The sequence below is a fragment of the Echinops telfairi genome, unplaced genomic scaffold (genome assembly GCF_000313985.2).
Source record: "Echinops telfairi isolate 266 unplaced genomic scaffold, ASM31398v2 ScPeMD7_5805;HRSCAF=6673, whole genome shotgun sequence".
Classification (NCBI taxonomy): Eukaryota; Metazoa; Chordata; class Mammalia; order Afrosoricida; family Tenrecidae; genus Echinops; species Echinops telfairi.
The window spans coordinates 1,383,525-1,390,783 of NW_022109704.1; the positions used below are offsets into that span (position 1 = coordinate 1,383,525).

At 46.8% G+C, this 7,259-nt stretch overlaps 1 protein-coding gene across 3 annotated transcripts in view; it reads left to right on the forward strand.

The window, feature by feature from the left end:
- Positions 1 to 770: 770 nt before the first annotated feature.
- The window catches only part of TDRKH (tudor and KH domain containing), a 20,299-nt gene continuing 13,810 nt past the window's right edge, over positions 771 to 7,259 (forward strand). For 2 of the 3 annotated variants that reach the window (XM_045295672.1, XM_045295675.1), the window contains exon 1: positions 776 to 862. The gene's annotated coding sequence lies outside the window, so the exon portion shown is untranslated. Of the gene's footprint in view, positions 863 to 7,259 lie in introns of all 3 variants that reach the window. The other variant, XM_045295674.1, reaches the window with a different exon arrangement.

Here is a 7,259-nt window from a genome sequence, read left to right on the forward strand (position 1 = left end):
GTGCCCGTCCCCCGCCCAGCCCCAAGGGGGGCCGGTTCCCCGGACAGTTACCCACGCCAGTAACTGCCTTACCCTGGCCCGTGGGGCGCGGGGCGCTCTCGGCGGTCCCATCCGTACCGCGGGCTGACGCCGAAGCAGAGTGAGCTCCTCACTCTCGCCGACACAGTGCCTCCCCTGGCCTTCGCCCTACTCTGGTTTTACTACATGCCCTGCCGCCGCCCCGTGTCGCCCGAGGCCTGCCACCGTACGGTGCCCAGCCGTGGCAAACGATGGCAAGAGGGCACCCGTGGCGCCCGTGGGCGGTGGCTACCACCGCGGTCCCTGGGGTGCGGTGGGCACCAGCCTTGGAGGAAAGCACCGACGGGGCGCAGCCACCCGGCCGGGCGGCTCCACGCCCGCGCACCGCGCTCCCGAACTCGCCAGCGCCGACGCCCGCCCCCCGCGTCGGAGATGGGACCCTCCTGGGTCATTAGACTCGAGGTGGGGCTGGGAGGACTTCGCGCAGCCTCTACTGGGCAGTTTAATGCTCAGCAGGTGTCATTCCAAGCCACGTCCGCTTTCCCTGAGTCCTATTGGCTCACGTCCTGGGCCGGCTTTGAGTTCCGACCCGGTCATTGGGGATCGGTCCGCAGCAACCACGTCTCTCAAGGCAACTCGTGGAAGGATTGGTTGGGACGGGGACGGCGATGGGCTGGGCTGCGAGCGGGGCGCTGATTGGTGCGGGCGGCCCAGGGGGCGGAGCAGTGGCAGCTGGAGCCAGGCTGGCTGAGTTGGGTGACCCGGCTCCTCGTCGGAGGCGAGTGCTGCAGCTGGGACGAGGTGTGAGGCTGGGCGGGCGCGCGACGCTGGTTCTCGAGGACCGGTAAAAGCGGGCGCCGAGAGCAGGGGTTGCGGGTAGGCTGGGTTGGGGCGACCTAGCAACCAGGAGGCCGAAGCGCATCGGTGAGGGGAGGGAGGCGTCGGGGAAGCCCCGGGGCGAGTCCCCTGGCCAGTTGAGGGTTTGTGGTCAAGGGGTCGGGTCAGAGGCCCTGCGTGAGCCTTTGTTCTGGGGGCAGCTTTACACGCGCCAGGGTTAAACCATAGCGGACCCCAAGTCAGTTTGGAATGTTCCACAAATCCTTTGTAGGATTGTGAAGCTGAGAACCGTTATCAGGTGTATCCGTTTGCCTTTTATTTCCCTTCCCATCCACCGCCACCCCCACCCCACCAACTTTTAATTTAGTTATACCGTTTACAGTTGCCGGAGTAATATATTGGATCTTTGCTTGTTTTTCCCATTTCAGTCCTTAAAACTATCGGAGTAGAACGCCTCATCAATGTCCCACAGAGATGCTTGTGGTTTCGAACTGCTGAGCTTGTAGTTTGCAAACCATCCTGTAACCACTATGCCACCTTAGGGTTCCTTGTGACCAAAAAAGGTGGTGGTAAAATAAAGGTAGCCCTCCTAATGGTTTGAAACGATAGCCAGCATACGAAAAAAGCTGCTTCAAGTCAATGAGCATATGAGTTATGACCAAGTATTAGGTTATGTCATGTCGGTTATGGATATTATACCAAATTATAATATTGTAAGTGAGATATTCTTGCCTGCATGACCTGACTCCTAAGTAAATATGCTTATAAAATAGAAAAGTAAATCTTAGGTTGAGATGTGTAGCAACTGTTAGATAGGAATGCCAGGAAATGTCGGTTTTCCTGCACTGGAAACCATTGTCTTAGCTGCACATCACACTAATAACAGCCCTTCTCCTTAAAAAGGATGGTCGTAAGTTCTAGTCTCCTCTTTCCATTTAATTTTTTGAAAAATAGTTGTATTACTCACATCCCATACAATGCAGTTGTTTTAATATATTAAAAAGAGTTGTTCAGTCATCACCACACTCAAATTTGGAAGACGCATTCAATTTTAATAAAATGAAGCACAGGCCTACATTCAATACTATAGGGTGGTCTCCATTTCCATCATATTATTTCACTTTTTAAAAAGAAACATTGTGAAAAAAAAAAAAGAAACATTGTGAAAAGGATATGCACATAGTAAACAAAACTTTAGCATTTAAGTAGATTCATTCTCTGAGATTAGCTGATAACTCAGCAGAAACTTCATTTGCAATATCTGAAGAGGAGTTAGTAAAAATTTAGCTTTTGCTTCAAATAGAACCAGTTCAATAAATGTATCCTTGTTGTGAGCATTCGCCTTCCTGCCACACAACCACTACCACCAAGCCGTCAGAATTCTCTATTTTGTTGTAGGGTGCAAGAGGAACCACCACCTCATAGAAGTTAAGGAGAACGTTGAGTGTTAATGGAGACCAAGGCAATAAATACAAGGAGGCAGGCACATCCTCCAGATGAGGGAGGCCATTAGCATAAGGTCAAAATGGCGGCCAAGGATTCACAATTTGGGAAGCCAGATAAATAGGGCATGGCACAGAGGGAACTGTCACAAATTCATGATCGGTGGCAGATCAGTCCATCACAGTTACAGGTGGGCCTACAGAAGCAGGCACAGCCAGACTGGGCCAGGGCCCTCTGACCCAGGCAGTCAGGGCGAGGCTGTTAAGGCATGACTCAGGACTGTTTGACCCCCTGTGAGGAACAGTGCCCTCCATCAAGGAGGGCTGACCGGGATGGAGGTAAATTTGCTTTCCAACGCTCTCTGCCTGAGGGCAAGATTATCCTTGGTTAAGGATCAGAAAGAATTCAACGCAGACTTGAGGGCCCTGCAGATGGATTGGGGGCTGCCACTGCCAGCCATTAGCGGTTTGCAAACTGGCGTTCTCAGAACGTAAGCTCTAATGTCATCTTAAATACCATCATGTACCAGAAGGTCAAACCTGAGAGCCAGCTCCTCAACTCTACCCTCAGTCTTTTCATAAATCAGAAAGTCTGGCGGATTCTGCCTATTAAAAATCTCTAAAAATCCATCTACTTCTATCCACCACCTGCACTGGACTCCAAGCTAAGAATTCAAACCGGTTCATTCTGGCTCAACCCCATACTGTGTGTGCCATCCCACCCCAGCTGCACAGAATCAGAATCTACATTGTAACAATTTTCTGGTGATGTTAAAATGCAGGTGCTGGTGCACTCTATCTGGGGTGGAAAGATACATTCTCCAAGTGAGGAGAGCTCAGACTGGAATGAATCAGTTCAGTGTTCTGCTCCAGCATCTCCCTCCACGCACTCTGGTTGTGTGACCTCAAGTGGCTCTGACTCTTCACAGCCCTAAATGACTGAGTAGAACTGCCCCCTAGGAATTCCTAGGGCGCTAAATGACTGAGTAGAACTGCCCCCTAGGAATTCCTAGGGCGCTAAATGACTGGGTAGAACTGCCCCCTAGGAATTCCTAGGGCGTTCTGGTGGTGTCTTGAGTTAGGAGTGGGGCACTAACCACGAGGTCAGTAGTTTGCAACCATCAGCTGCTCCACAGGAGAAAGGTGAGGCTTTCTGTTCCTGTAAACAGTTGAAGTCTCACAGAAACCGGGAGGGCAGGTCTACCCTGCCCTGTAGGGTTGCTGTGAGTCAGAGTGGACACCAGGGCAGTGAGTTGGTTCTTCTCTGGGGGGTGGGGGGTGTCTCTGTCTGTCTGTGTGTGGTCTGTCTATCTCTATCAGAGCAGATAACCTAGTATTTTCCCTTTCAAAGCTACTGTTGACCTGCCTTCAGTCTCAAGGCAATTACCCACCCCAAACCCACTGCTGTCTAGTCAGGACTGCGGAGGGTTTGACTCCGAGCTGGCAGGCACGAACCACCTATCCTTTTGTCTAGCTCCTATAGTTTCTGGACTGAAAAAAATGCTATTCTTTTAGCCTCCTTAAACAGGTACAACCATGACTAGCCTTCAAAACAGATTCATTTCTCTTGGATGCCACATTGTGTAGAAATGTGTAATTAGTTGTGTAACAATAGGGACATCTTTATCTCCCTAGGTCTCAGTATCCTCAGCTGCAACATTATTAAGGAATTAGGTCGTTTCTGTGGTTCCCCAAAAAGTTAAAAAAAAAAAAAAAGTCACTCCCACCGAGTCGTGCTGACTCCTAGTGAATAACCCTATAGGACAGCATAGAACTGCCCAGTGGGTTTCCAAGAAATGCAGTGATTTCTAAGTCCCTTAAGCACAGCCAGAAAAAGTGTTGAAAACAGACAACATGAGAGTAGAAATCAAAGTATTGCTCTTGTTCTCAGGCTGTATTTGTTTCCCCAACCCTGTAACACCTGCACTCCTTAAGGAATCACGGAAAGGTTACTAAAGGAGCAGCTGAAGAGCCCTTCTTGACTTGGTGGAGACCACGCTGCGGGAACAGGAAGCTCTCCTGCCCTGCCTTGAAAGTGACAGCACTCTGTAGTTGTAGGGCCACTTCTACAAAAATGTCACTAGGTGGGTTTTATGTTAAAGACCAAGATAAACACAGCAAGACAACTTCAACTTTGGGAGAGGGTGGGATGAAGTATAAACACACTTGGCTTATATCATAGTAAACGGATTTTTATTAACTGCTTAGCCTATATAAACTGCTGACATTTACAGGCCCCCTGGCTGCCTCCATTATGATGAGAAAAGTCCGTGGTATAACACCAAAAGGAGAGTGTGGAAGCAGCAATGGGCAGCTCAACTGAGTGTTTCTCAAAAGTGATGATAAACTTTTTGTAACATTAAAGAAATGTCATGTATTTGTGGAATCAGGGCTGTTGAGTTTTAATTTTTAGCCAATTAAGATTCTAGGTGATCAACCTATGGACCACTCTGGAATTAGACTAATCTCTTTTCTGTTGGCTTAATTTGCTACATAATCTACTAATTCTAAAAATACCCTTGTGAGACAGCCCGTCGCTATGCCAGTGGATCATAAAACATGTAAAAATGAAAAAGAAAAAAAGCTTGGGGGCGGGGAATGTAAAGATGTTGTATATGGACAGATGAGTTACAATTGGACTTGTTTTGTGTTAAACATATTAGGGGAAGGCATACTTAATACAAATGAAGTAAGCAATAAATGAGACCTAAGAATTGGCCTTTGATTTTAAATATTTAATTTGCTCATAGGAACTTTGTCAATAAAAAATAGAATTTGTTTGTATGCACGTTGTCATAAGTCCTGCCTTCCCTCACAAGAAGCTCTAGAAGGAAAGCTGCCAAATTCATCTTGTCTGTTGCATCCCCTGGCCAAGTGCACACCGGCTCCTCAGTAGCTTTGAATATCAAAGATAAACTGCATTGGACTAATTTTAATAGTTCTATGGGCACAGATGATTCACGTATGATGGAGTGCAATAGTTCAGTCACATCAAGAAGAGTTGGACAATAATTACACAATCCATTTTAGAACGTCTTCATTGTTTTTACTTCCCGCCTCCCCCCACCCACCCCTGCCCCAAAGCTCCCTTGCCATACCTCTATTAATCCAGTCATTGCTTCTATCGATTTACCTATTTTGGATTTCATGTACAGAAAAACATTTTGAACAACTGACAACAAAGATAAATTGTATTTTAATGGAGTAGTTCTCAACTATGTACCACCCAAGAAAGAAACGTTGAACGTGGTAACTCCTCCCACCTGTTACATTGAGCATTTACATTGTCTTTGTGTTGCCACATAGTGAGTTATTTGGGGCTTCTCCTGCATACTAAACTGTATTTCAGGGCAGGCATTCTTCCCCTCCTCTTGGCTCCAGCATGCTCACCTATCACAGAGGACTAACGCTGTTTGAGGCGGCTCAGCGCAGCTGTGTGAAGACAAACGTTTTGCTCTAGAGACCATATGAAAATATATATGCAAAGAAACCAGGGAATAAGAGAAGTATCTTTTCAAGAGACATGAAGGAACCATCTCTTAATATAGGAAAGTAATGGTTTAGGTCCCTGTATTTAAGAATTTTACCTTTCTGTATCAAGCAGAGTTTGTTTCATTTTCTTTGGTATAGGCAAAGGTGTTGATGCCACTTTAACTAAAACGAGATTTAATCTGCACTATATAAAAAGACAGAAGCTTGGTTTTTATACAGTGCTTTGGGGAAAGAAACTTAAAATTGGGGGGCGGGGGGGGGGGAGAACAACTTTAAGTTCAATCCTTTTCCTCTAAAAAAACCTAAAGGCAAAAAGCATTTTCTCAGGCTGAGACTCAGCCTCTTAAAGTGATATGCTGGGTCTACTGAGAAGCAAGTGCCTGTAATAGATAAGACGCTCGTAAAGAGCGCTCTACCAGGGTAATAAAAGGAGACTTGGGTTTTCCTCCAGCCTTGAGTCTGGGCGAGAGGCAGGATTACATGGATTTAATGCCATCTGTGAAAGCAGCTTTAGCTGCCTTCTGCAAGTTCCATAAAGAACTTTATATGGCACTGCTTGTCAGTAAACCTCTGTACGCAGATGCAACTTTTGGGTCTGGGTATGACTGGAGAAGAGCCCTGGTGATACAGTGATTAAGTGCTTGTCTGCTGCAAACCAGAAGGGCAGTGGTTCAAATCCACCAGACACTCTGAGTCTGTACCATATAAAGATTCAGCTTAAAAAAATACAGACCCAGGAATGGGTTTGGGGCTCACACTAAATTGTAGCTCCAATTTAAGAACACTTAGTTCTTACATCATGGCCCTGCTTGATACTCACCCTCAGGAAGGGAACACGGGAGATATGGGTGCTCCAGCCAAGTATGGTGAAGAAATTGGATGGTGCTTGGACATTAAATAAAATAGCATCTGGGGTCTTAAAGGCTTGTTTCTAAACAAGCAGACATCTAATTGAGATGTCAACTAAGTCCACGTGGAATAAGCACACCATCATCAGTCACCAAAGGATTGTAAATCATGTAATCTGAAGTCAAAGGAGGGATTAGTATCAGAGCCTAAACTGAGAGGATCTAGTTTGCAGAAGGCTATGGATGACAGTGGGAGCCCAAGATCCATTTGTGGGATCTACACAGGAAACTAGCCTCCAGGGATTTCCGTCTATCCATAATGGAGGGACGGGAGGAAAGTGGTTACCAAATCGAGTGCACTGGAAAGATGACTACCAAAGATCAAATGATAAGCCTGACTTGAACGGTTACAACGTTGTCAGTTGACCCCCCTCTGATGCACGTTAAGCCTGACCTGGTTGTCAACATGTTGTGTATTGGTTTGTTCATACTGGGTCTAGCTCAGAGGTGTTCGTGTCATCAGAGGTCACCCTCTTGAATTTTTGTTGCATGTTTTTCAGTATAGAAACCCAGGATTGATGAAGCCACAGAGACAGCAAGTAGAATAAGAGTTTCTCGGGGG